Source organism: Pinus tabuliformis, chromosome 7, assembly GCF_031772625.1.
Source record: "Pinus tabuliformis cultivar Carrire ecotype Pingquan chromosome 7, CPIR1, whole genome shotgun sequence".
NCBI lineage: Eukaryota > Viridiplantae > Streptophyta > Pinopsida > Pinales > Pinaceae > Pinus > Pinus tabuliformis.
Genome location: NC_142293.1, coordinates 1041003534 through 1041017283, shown reverse-complemented (window position 1 = coordinate 1041017283; position 13750 = coordinate 1041003534).

The following is a 13750-nucleotide window of genomic DNA, read 5'->3' as shown; positions in this document are numbered from 1 at the left end:
TGGCATTATGATAGAAGTGTTGTCCTTGATGGCAACTCACACAGATGACAGATCATAATTCAGCAGGTCAGTAGCAAAGAGTTGATGATCAGACCACAAAGAATGAAGAAAGAAGAGTATATACACAGGTTCACTATATACAAAGTCGCTTACATATGCAGGTTATACGCAAGTTCACTATGTACCAAGTCATGTATATACGCAAGTTCGCTATATACCAAGTAGGGTATACACGTAGGTTCACTATATACAAAGACGCATATACACATGGGATTTCTTATCAAAAGTCCCGTATGTGTATGCATGCACTTTCATGCACAGAAAAGCGCGTACATGTGGGAAAGCTTATTTTTGGCTTCGTGGTATTTAGACCTATGGTTTTGGTCCTTGGTATTGCATCCGAAGTGTTGAACCCAGGTATTTGGTCCCTAGTATTGGTTCTCAATGGTTTTGGACCATGGTATTGAGTAAGGCCTAAGACTATAAAAGGAGAAGAAGATCATTAGGCAAAGGAATTGAGAAAGTCTTGAATATCTGATGAAGGATGAGATCCAGTATGCAGGTTATGGGTTCATGATGCATTGCATGATCTAAGCTAAGGAGGAATCTCAACAGTTGATGGAGAAAAGGATCTAAGGATAGATCGAGATCTAATGGCTTGGAATGAATCATCTCTATACGGTTTGATCTTGTTTAGTCTAGATCTATATACTGACGCATGTAATGTTCTGTAAATGTTATGATCTGGGTATAACTCAAGTTTGGAATAGCTGCAAATCATGAATGAATATTTATAGATGTATACGTTGGTTGACTATGATAAAAGCACGTACATACGTAGGTTAGATACATCTAAGTAGCGTATACCATATGAGCTATGATGTTTGAAGTTAGAGGTGTTTCTAGTTGTTGAGAAGTTCTGATGACTGTTTACTGGTGTCAGTATTCTGCATATTCAGATTGGTTGATTATGTTTAGCTTCAGTATTGATGGATGAGATCTATAATGGATCAGGATCAGAATGACTTATCTTTATGTGATCTGATGAACTAGATCTGGATGCTAACATACATATTATCTTTGTATATGTAATGATCTGGGCATGTCTGAAGTCAGGAAGTGGAGCGAAGTTATAAGTAAGTAATTAATGACATATACGTTGGTTCGCCTTGGTGAAGTTGTGTATACACGCTGGTTCGACACTTCCAAGTAGCATATGCACTCAAATGCATGATTTTTGATGATGCAGTTGGTTCTGAATATTGTTGCAGAGTTCAGTGTTCTACTCTATGTTATGGTGACTGCATTTTGTTGACAGGGTTTCAGTGATTCAGTATTGGGTGATTCAAAGATTGATGATGCTAGTGTTGATTGATTGTGTACTTCAATGATATTGATGGGTCCAGTATGAAAATTAGATGAAACGTGGCCTTCAGATTATGGTGTTGTGCTTCAGGAGTATCTAGTCTGAAAATATATGAAACATGGTACCAGGGGGAAGAAAGAGAAGGTTGTAGCCTTCTGTAGGTCGGCACCTACGTACTACTACATCAGCTAGTACAAGAGCTAAGGGGGTGGTAGCTCCCTTCCAATAGCAGCTAGAAAACGAGTGAAGGTTGGAGCATTTAGTAGGCCAGCACCTACGTACCAGTAAAAGGATCCACTAGTACAAGAGCTAAGGGGGTGGTAGCTCCCTTCCAGGAGAAGCTGGAGAACGAGAGAAGGTTGTAACCTTCTACAGGTAGAAGCCTGTGTACTGGTATAAGACTGCACCAGTACAGAATCATTGTAAAAAGAAGTTTCTAATTAAAAAGAAGATTGAGACGACTTGCAGCAGGTGGTTTTCACCCACATTGGGTTTCCACTTTACATCATGGTGTTCATGTGTGCTTCTTGTGTTTGATGATCTGTTCTCTTTTACTGCTCCTATTTACTATTCATATGGTTAATAATGTTCTGATACACTCATTAAGGATCAACTAACTGAATCATAATTTTACTGGATATACGCTTGTTGCATTACACATAGTTACGTATACACGCAATTTGTCTTAACTGAAGTAGCGTATATGAATCTTAATATGGAAATGAAAAAGTTATACTAATTTGATAATACTGATTCACCCCCCCCCCCACCCTCTTATTATTATTTCCAACAATTGGTATCAGAGCAGGTCCTTAGGTAGAAGCTTGATTGCTTGAAGGAGATCCGTAGATCAATGGGAAAGAAGCTTAAGAAGAAAGTGCCTAAGAAGAAGAAGACATCTCAGAAGAGCTATGAAAGTGGGAGAATCGATTGGGGAATATGTGGAAGAAGCACCTCAGATTCAGAATCACTTCAGAATGAAGATGAACAAGCAAAAGAACTAGTAGATATGAATCTGTTATACTCTGGTGATACATTTATCCATCCATTTGAAGATGATGAAAGTGATAGCGAAACAACTAAATTTTCTCTTATGGGTGAGCAAGAAAGATATCAAATAGAGGCGGAAATTAAAAGGCTTACACACAAAATTAGAGATTAACAAGATCTATTGAACAAAAGGGAATGTGCCTTCAAATAAGAAGCTACAAAACTAAAAGCTCAACTAGAGGAAGAAAACAAGGTAAGGAAGCTATTCAAGGAAAAGGAATATCAATGTCAAAAGTTGCAGGATGAAGTGACATCATTAAGAAACGAAGTGAATGAAAGGAGCACAACAATCAAGAAACTCAGAGATAGATCCGGCGACTATGAAAGTCTTGAAGTTAAGATCCTCTCGCTAAAAGAAGATCTTGAAGAATCAAATAAGCGGAATAAAGAACTACTCCAAGCTCTTGAAAAACAAGAAAATGAAGTTCTTCAATTAAGACATCAGGTGGAAGAATGAAGAAAAGCTGAAGGAATCATGAAGAAGCAGTATCTTGAAAAGGAAGAGCAACATCAAGTTGAGATAAATATTCTAAATGATAAATTAGAAGAAAAGGATAAGCTCTTACGATTTCAAGATAGTACTAAGATCTTGGATGATATTCTTAGTAGTCAAAGGTCTCCTGCTATCAAAACTGGTCTTGGTTTTCATGAATCTGTTGAAAGTGAATCTAGTTCATAAAATAAGACAAGGAACTCTAATGCACAATCTGAAATACTTAACAAGGAGATGAGAGGTCAATCCCATCAACAACCAAGGAAAGAAATTCTTCAAAGAAAATCTTTTACTCCTCCGATGAATAATGTTGAATGTTATGTATGTCATAATCTTGGACATGTTGCAGCCAGATGCAGAAGTAGAATGGTTCAAGACCATCACATAGATACATCACCACATTCCAGGTACTTTAAAGGATATTATTTTTCTTGCAATATGTTTGGTCACAAAGATGTTGATTGCTACAGAAGGAATATGAAACATATGAGATGTTATGCATGTAACAAGCTTGGACATATAGCTAAGGAATGAAGTAACAAAGTATGGGCATCATACCGAAAGGAGAAAACATCATCACACTTGAAGATATGGAAGAAGAAGGAAGTACAATCAGGAAAATGTGGCACAACACAATGTACAGACATAACAGACTCAGAGGGAACTGAAAGTGTGAAACTTCAATGTTCTAAATCTCATATGCAAGTTTCATGAAGAAAAGTCGCGTATATACGCAAGTTAGACACTGCACCGTCGTGTATATGTTAGTTTGAAGAAAAGCAGTGGGACAGACTCAGCAAAAAGGGTCTGATATGATTCAGTACATTATTTACTCTATTTGATAATGGTTACAATCTGCTGATGATGTGTGGAAATGTCTTGATACTTGTAAAATGTTTAAAAGTGTTTTGATACTAAATTAATGATGATGATGCCTTGATACTTCCTGCTAATATATGCGAGATGGCACAGGTTCAGGGGGAGAATATGCCTTTAATAATGCATTGTTGGCATTATGGTTAGTAGTCCTTGGTGATGATGCTTATATGGATAAATGATATATCTTGATATGATATGGTTATGAGTTGTCCATGAAAAAATCTTCTTGGGGTTACATAGTTGATGTTCAGATCAGATTTGTGGTTGATTCTCTAATGATGCATATATGGTGCTTACATGGTGATCCTCATAAGGATAAGGAGAAGTACAAAGCTTGAATTCACATCTTCATTACTTGATGATGAGTCACTCATATGCTGCTGTCATCATATGCATAAATATCATATAATACAGTTATGATGCAGGATTCCTATAGTTCTTGGCGCTCATGTGGATGAGGATTGCTGTTGTTGATGACATCAATAAGTCTTGACAAATGATCTTGAGCTCAAGATACATAGTGTTGGATACATGAATGATTACTCAAAGTTGCATTGTTGGAGACATGATGATGATAAGTTCTTACCTATATGATGATAGGTTGATACTTACATATGTTGATTGATGCAGATGTTCCCAAGTGATGATAATTGGATCATGCAGATCTTGATGTTGATGAGATGGCTATGGTGTTTTTCGCATATGATATAATGTGAATGATTCTGTATGTCATATGCATAATTCTGTTCAAAAGGATGAGTTGATGCAAACATAACATATACAGGTTGCTGGTCTAGATGTTCTTATCAGATGATTATGGAGCAGATCATACATTGTGTATGATAGTTGCTTATGACTATCATGATATTATTTAGATGTTTGGTCTCTATTATAAATGTCATGTAAAGGTCATATCAAGACTCATGATGTAATAGTTTATCTCTATCTATTGTAGTCATTTGATGAATCCCTTTTGGTCATATGATGTAATTTGTACCCCCGCTATGCATGGGAAGGATGATGTAATACTTCAGTCATGTACAAACATTTTGTATCTGGCGTATCCCCACTTGGTTGGGTGGATGAGTCAATATTGGTATATCCCCACTGGGTTGGGAGATGGATGTATGTACGAGTCCTTGGTGATAGGAAGGTCATTTATGATAGAGTCAAGTTTAGAACATCTTTTTGCAGACCTTGCTTACAGTCAGGGGGAGCATGAACAGCACACTTTAGCAGACCAGAGATTTCAGCATGTACTCATAGGGAGCATGGACAGATTGGTACACCTTGGCATATACAAAGGGGGAGCTATTTCATAAATTTCAGCAGGTACTTAGGGGGAGTATGGACAGCAGAATGTTTATCAAGGAAAGAGAATATCTTGGTGCGCCCTTTGCCCTTGATGTCAAAGGGGGAGAGTGATTTGGCGTGTTGCCATCAAGTCCAAAGGGGGAGATTGTTGGCATTATGATGCATGTGTTGTACTTGATGGCAACCCACTCGTAGAAGAACAACTCACTTATATATAACTAGATGAATCTACAGAAGAGATATCCGATGTGACAGAATACATGAGATGTAGGACAACTCAAAGGAATCAGATGACAATTCTCAGTATGACAAGTTAGCTTTGCCATCAAGTCCAAAGGGGGAGATTGTTGGCATTATGATACAAGTGTTGTCCTTGATGGCAACTCACACAGATGACAGATCATAGTGCAGCAGGTCAGTAGCAAAGAGTTGATGATCAGACTACAAAGAATGAAGAAAGAAGAGTATATACGCAGGGTCACTATATACAAAGTCATGTACATATGCAGGTTATATGCAGGTTCACTATGTACCAAGTCGTGTATATACGTAGGTTCGCTATATACCAAGTAGGGTATACACGCAGGTTATACAAGCAGGTTCGCTATATACAAAGACGCGTATACACGCGGGATTGCGAATCAAAAGTCGCGTATGCGTATGCACGCACTTTCATGCACGGAAAATCGCATACATGTGGGAAAGCTTATTTTTAGGTCCGTGGTATTTAGACCTATGGTTTTGGTCCTTGGTATTGCGTCCAAAGTGTTTAACCCAGGTATTGGGTCCCTAGTATTGGTTCTCAATGGTTTTGGACCATGGTATTAAGTAAGGCCTAAGAGTATAAAAGGAGAAGAAGATCATTAGGCAAAGGCATTAAGAAAGTATTGAATATCTAATGAAGGATGAGATGCAGTATGCAGGTTATGGGTTCATGATGAATTACTTGATATAAGCTAAGGAGGAATCTCAACGGTTGATGGAGAAGAAGATCTAAGGATAGATCGGGATCTAATGGCTTGGAATGAATCATCTCTATACAGTTGCATCTTGTTTAGTCTAGATCTGTATACTGACACATGTAATGTTCTGTAAATGTTATGATCTAGGTATAACTCAAGTTTGGAATAGCTGCAAATCATGAATGAATATTTATAGATGTATACGCTGGTTGACAATGATAAAAGCATGTACATACGCAAGTTAGATACATCTAAGTAGCATATACCATATGAGCTATGATGTTTGAAGTTAGAGGTGTTTCTGGTTGTTGATGAGTTCTGATGACTGTTTACTGGTGTCAGTATTCTGCATATTCAGATTGGTTGATTATGTTTAGCTTTAGTATTGATGGATGAGATCTATAATGGATCAGGATAAGAATGACTTATCTTTATGTGATCTGATGAACTAGATCTGGTTGCTAACATACATATTATCTTTGTATATGTAATGATCTGGGTATCTCTGAAGTTAGGAAGTGGAGTGAAGTTATAAGTAAGTAATTAAAGACAAATACGCTGGTTCGCCTTCGTGAAGTTGCGTATACACGCTGGTTCATCACTTCCAAGTAGCGTATGCACTCTGATGCATGATTTTTGATGATACAGTTGGTTCTAAATATTGTTGCAGAGTTTAGTGTTCTGCTCTGTGTTATGGTGACTGAATTTTGTTGACGAGGTTTCAATGATTCAGTATTGGGTGATTCAGAGATTGATGATGCTAGTGTTGATTGATTGTATGCTTCAATGATATTGATGGGTCCAGTATGAAAATTAGATGAAATGTGGCCTTCAGATTATGGTGTTTTGCTTCAGGAGTATCCAGTCTGAAAATCTATGAAACATGGTACCTGGAGGAAGAAAGACAAGGTTGTAGCCTTCTGTAGGTCGGCACCTACGTACTAGTACATCAGCTAGTACAAGAGCTAAGGGGGTGGTAGCTCCCTTCCAGTAGCAGCTGGAAAATGAGTGAAGGTTGGAGCATTCAGTAGGCCAGCACCTATGTACTAGTAAAAGGATCGGCTAGTACAAGAGTTAAGGGGGTGGTAGCTCCCTTCCAGGAGAAGCTGGAGAACAAGAGAAGGTTGTAGCTTTTTGCAAGTAGAAGCCTGTGTATTGGTATAAGACTGCACCAGTACATAATCATTGTAAAAAGAAGTTTTTTATTAAAAAGAAGATTGAGACACTTGCAGCAAGTGGTTTTCACCCACATTGGGTTTCCACCTTACATCATGGTGTTCATGTTTGCATCTTGTGTGTGATGGTTTGTTCTATTTTACTACTCCTATTTACTGTTCATATGGTTAATAAAGTTTTGATACAATCATTAAGGATCAACTAACTGAATCATAAGTTTACTGGATATACGCTTGTTGCATTACACATAGTTGCGTATACACGCGGTTTGCCTTAACTGAAATAGCGTATATGAATCTTAATATGGAAATGAAAAAGCTATATTGATTTGATAATACTGATTCACTCCCCCCCCCCCTCCTCTTAGTATTATTTCCAACAATTGGTATCAAAGCAGGTCCTTTGGTAGAAGCTTGTTCGCTTGAAGGAGATCCGTAGATCAATGGGAAAGAATCTTAAGAAGAAAGCGCCTAAGAAGAAGAAGGTATCTCAGAAGAGATATGACAGTGGGAGAATCGATTGGGGATTATGTGGAAGAAGAACCTCATATTCAGAATCATTTCATAATGAAGATGAACAAGAAAAATAACTAGAAGGTATGAATTTGTTATACTCTGGTGAAACATTTATCCATCCATTTGAAGATGATGAAAGTGGTAGCTGAATTTGCTCTTATGGGTGAGCAAGAAAAATATCAAATAGAGGCAGAATTTAAAAGGCTTATAGACAAAATTAGAGATTAACAAGATCTATTGAACAAAAGGGAATGTACCTTCAAAGAAGAAGCTACCAAACTAAAATCTCAACTAGAGGAAGAAAACAAGGTAAGGAAGCTATTCAAGGAAAAGTAATATCAATGTCAAAAGTTGCAGGATGAAGTGACATCATTAAGAAACGAAGTGAATGAAAGGAGCACAACAATCAAGAAACTCGAAGATAGATCCAGCTACTATGAAATTCTTGAAGCTAATATCCTCTCGCTAAAAGAATATCTTGAAGAATCAAATAAGCAGAATAAAGAACTACTCCAAGCTCTTGAAAAACAAGAAAACAAAGTTCTTCAATTAAGACATCAGGTGGAAGAAGGAAGAAAAGGTGAAGGAATCATGAAGAAGCAGTATCTTGAAAAGGAAGAGCAACATCAGGTTGAGATAAATATTCTAAATGATAAATTAGAAGAAAAGGATAAGCTCTTACGATTTCAAGATAGTACTAAAATCTTGGATGATATTCTTAGTAGTCAAAGGTCTCCTGCTATCAAAACTGGGCTTGGTCTTCATGAATCTGTTGAAAGTGAATCTAGTTCACAAAATAAGACAAGGAACTCTAATGCACAATCTGAAATACTCAACAAGGAGATGAGAGGTCAATCCCATCAACAACCAAGGAAAGAAATTCTTCAAAGAAAATCTTTTACTCCTCCAATGAATAATGTTGAATGTTATGTATGTCATAATCTTGGACATGTTGCAGCCAGATGCAGAAGTAGAATGGTTCAAGACCATCACCACGACAAAGATAACTTGGTCCTTTTCAATTTCAGAGAGTCTGAAAAGGAACGTAAAGGTAACTCCAAAATTCCTTTTTCGTCATCTAATCCCTTAAGTCCGAAAAAGTATAAAACAATACAGAAGGGATGAATTTTCAATACTTTTAACGAGCCGAACAAAACAAGCGCTCAATCTTTTTGTGTAATAATCCCTCAGGTCCAAAAAGATTAAAATCTAGAGGAGGGATAGCACTTCCTGTCCCTTTAACGAGCTGGAGAGGCCAATGGCTCGGCAATCTTTTCATATTTTACGAGTCAGTTGAAAAGAACTTAAAGGAGACTCGTCTTTTGAGGAACGAGTGATAAAATGGGTAGCAGCTAATTCCAGGTAAGGTTTGGAATTTTCCAATCACAGCAGTGTCACAAGGATGGCTAGTGAGATCACTCTTTGCAGCTGTTCCTCAAAATGGGTAAACAATCAAATGGAGGTGAATGATCGGCCAATGAAAAAGTGGAGGTGACGGTGCAAACACGACCAAGGCTTTAATGGCTGAAGTACTACATTCACGATGGTTATTTACCGGGGAATAGTCCATTTTTTAATGAGCTTAAACGCGGGGGGAAACATTTGCTCATGTCTTATGTTTATTTTTTAACGAGCTTGAACTATGTGCTAAAACTGCTCGATTGAATGATCCCTTTTTTTATTTTACCATAAATAGCTTTGTTCTATCAAGAATTTAATCAAACTCATGAGTACATGCAGATGTTGGTCCTGTTCGTCGAGTAGTTCGCCTGAGAGTACCAGCTGCCGCCCCAGCAGGAGAGGCTGTCGGAAGGGCTATCCTTCGTGACCTTGATGTGGCCAAGACTCTCACAGCATTACAGGAGCAGGTTGAGGGCCTCACTCTTGGTATTCCAGATGTGAGGACTGACGAGCTACCTTTGAGGTTATGCATGATCGCATAGGCTGTGACTTGCTATCACGAGCATCATTAGACTAGGGTGCCCCCTAGCATTTTTTTGAGTTTTTGGTCACTTGACCGATTTTGTCTTGGTTACAGAACATTATGTGTAAACCATAAACAGTTATATATATTTTTTATTTTCGGAGTTTTATTTTGGTTAAGTTACATAATCCAAATGCAAACATTGATGGTATGTTTCTTTTTATAAATGTTGCAAATGTCTATCTAACACATAATTTGCTAATGAGTCAGTTAATGTGTTTAAGTTTCTAGAAATGTGTTGATATTGAATAAAATCAAATTGTCTTTCCAAAATCTTAACCCTTAGGAACATGCGATAAATAGCTGGGTTTCGGACGGAATAGATACCAGTGAGTTGTAGTATTAAGAGTTGTGAGTCTAGTCTAACAATTAGTCGGCGTATACCATGTGTGGTGGCATCAGAGAGAAGTTCTATCAACGCGCTATATTCAACGATGTTATTTGTTGATCGACCAATACATACCCCTCTGAAACTTACTAACTCACCGCTTGGATCAAAAATAGCCCAGGCTGCGGAAGATAGGTTCCGCGAACTACGACTCGCTCCGTCGGCATATCCAACACATGACTCCAATAGGTTTGACATCTGCAACAAATGTAAAGAGTGGATTACTTGACCAAAATAAACACTTTAGCGAAAACAAAAACATAACAAAAGCATACAGGTTACCATTACGCATAGTAATGCTTGAGGTACAACCCATTACGAGGTTGCGCCAGTGGAATTCCGTCATAATCCATTAACTCGTAGGCTCCTTTTGCTAACACTCGTTTAACAATATAGGGGCCCATCCATAAAGACTTAAATTTATCTGCTCCCAATTTATCGGATTCTTGGTCGTAAAGCAAGACCAAGTCACCTTCTGAGAAGACACGGGGTTTGACATTTTTGTCGAACTGCGCCTTGACTCGTTTCTTATGGGCTTCGTTAGCCAAAGCGGCATCACGACGGGTTTCATCCAATTGGATTAATTCCAAGAAACGAGCTTCTCCTTCTGAAGTTCTGGGGAGGAGATCAATTGTGAGTTTGAGAGACGAGATTTCGCACTAGACTAGTAAGACTGCTTCCAGGCCATATACCAGTTGGAAAGGTGTAAACCCGGTTGCATTCCTTACCGATGTTCAGTAAGCCCACAAAGTTGAGTACAGGATTAGGTGCCATATTCTCTTGTGAACTCCGATCATCCTTTGCAACATGCGTTTCAGGACCTTGTTGATTGCTTCAACTTGTCCGTTGGCTTGCGGATAATATGGAGTAGAGTTGTTGTGAGACAACCCTAGTTTGGCAGCTAATTCGACCATCATGTGATTGCGAAAATGCGATCCATGATCTGTGACTATAGCCTGTGGTACGCCGAATCTGGCGACTACATGATTGAAAAAGAAGAGGGCAGTTGTTTCACCAGTATTATCTAATGTAGGCATCGCCTCGGCCCATTTGGTAAAATAGTCAACTGCGACTATGATATACCCATGCACCCCGGTCGAGGTGGGGTTACATGTCATGAAATCGATGCCCCATTTGGTGAATGGCCCAACAGCAACTATTGGCTGCAGAGGTGCGGGTGGTCTTCTGGTTTTGCTATCGAAAATTTGACAAGCATGGAAACTTCTGACTGTAGTTATGCAATCTTTGAACATTGTTGGCCAGAAGTATCATGCTCGTAAGATTTTTTGTGCTCTAGCATATCTGGATTGATGCCCCCCACACGCGCCTGAATGACAATCATTCAGGACTTTTCCAGCCTCCTCATGGGTGAGGCACCTTCTCAGAACTGTATCAATACCACGACGGTAAAGTGTATCACCGACGATCATGTAGTCTTTTTCTTAGTATCGAATACGTTTTTGTTCGGAGTGGGAGGTGTTTGGCCTGTATTTTTGGGTTTGGAGATAAATGATTATATCCCCATACCACTCATTGCTTGAAGATATCATAAACAAACTTTCATCCACGATTGTTTCATCGGATGTTTCATCGTTGGACGACGATGGGAGATTGCACAATAATTCTGCGAAAACTAGAGCTTTCTTTGACTTGGATTTTACAAATTCCAGATCAAACTCTTGCAGGATTGCTATCCATTTTGAATATTTGCCCCCAAGCAACTGTCGCGACAATATATAAGTCATGGGGTTTCAATCTGACAGAATGGTAGTTTTGCAAAAGAGGACATAGTGTCGAAATCTCTGTATCGCTTGAACAGCTGCGAGTGCTAGCTTTTCAACGTAAGAATATTTTCTTTCTGTATCATTTAAGTTTTTACTTAAATAATATATAGGATGTTCAATTCCATCAACTTCTTGCACTAAAACCATTGCGATGGTCGTATCTGCTGCAGCCAGATATAGGTTAAAATCTTTTTGATAATCAGGAGCATACATTAATGATGTTTTCATTAGTGATTCTTTTAAAGAATCAAAGGAAGCTTGCGCAACTTGATCCCAGACAAAGGGTACTTCCTTTTTCAAAAGACGTGTATAACCTTTAGCAAGTTCGGCGTAATTTGGAATGAACCTCCTCAGAAAGTTTGCTTTCCCTTGGAGTTTCTGAATCTAAAGCAAATTCGAAGGTGGAGGCAAATTTATGATTGCCTGGACCTTACATGGGTCGAGACGAATCCCGTCCTTTGAGACTACAAAGCCAAGTAAACGGCCAGAACTGACGCAAAATACACATTTGTGTGGATTGAGTCGTATCTTGTAGTGTCGGAAACATAGAAATATCGCTCTTAAATGCTGCGGGTGATCAGTCCGATTTCGCGAATGAGCCGGCAGGTCGTCGAGGTATGGTTGAACGATGTTTTTGATGTCATGGAAGGCATAATTCATTGCCCTCTGAAACGTCGCCCCTGCGTTCTTTAAACCAAAGGGTAATTTTCGATATGCAAATGTGCCCCACGGACAAATAAATGCAGTCTTTGACTTATCCTGTGGGCGGATATTTATTTGATTATACCTGGAGAATCCATCCATGAATGAAAAGATTTCGCATCCGGCGCATTCATCAATTATCTAGTCGATGAAGGGTGTAGGGTAGTTGTCTTTTGGACAAGCTTGATTTACATCCCTATAATCGACGCACACTCTAATTTTTCTTTGTTTTTTCATAACAGGGACAATATTCGATACCCAATCGGTTAGAGCAACCGGTTAGAGGAATCGGTTAGCGGAGTCGCCATTTTGTTACAGGGAAAAGTGTCTATATAGAACTACTCTATCCCACTAAGGTGTGACAGCTTCCTTAGAAACAAACCGAGAAAAGCTACTTTCGTTTTTCCTTTATGAATTATATATAGAGAGGAACAGAAAGACCAACCTCTGTCTTGCGCTAATCCCCTAATTTGATCCCTCTCTTCTTTGATAGTCCTCAGCTACCTGCTCCCTTGCACACCCAGCTTCACAAAGTACCTGTAAGATCACAGAAGCATAGCACTATACAAAGACATGGATCTATAATCATAAACAATCTAGGATCAGATGTAAATTGACCATACAAATGTAGAAAGCATCAATGACACAAAAGCATGGAGGAAAACTCAAATAGATTTTATTGATAAACAAGAAAAGAGCCAAGAGGAGTTACAACCAGTTGTTCTGACCCAGCATCAACCTCCCAGCAAAGAAGCCCCTCTTCACCTCAAACAAAGCTTAGATCACCCAACAATCTGATGTTTGTCTCAAGAAACCAACAGCAATTCGTTACAATATGTAAAATTCCAGCCTCTGGATCTCTGGGATGAGGGATCCATATATAGATATCTGTAAGGGGGATGAGTCAACTTGTGATTTGATTAGTGTCTTCTCTCTGATAGTTCTTGCTTCCACTTGGATACTGATGGCCTCTTACTCATCCTTGGTTGAATTCAGTGAGGCAAGTGTCACAGGAGAAGATTCTGGAAGCTTCCATTGCCTCTCCACCTAGCGAAATGACACTGCCATTTGTCATTTCTCGCCCATCGCACCCCACAGAAGGAACTTTTGAAATGCAACGCACCCTCACAGTGTATT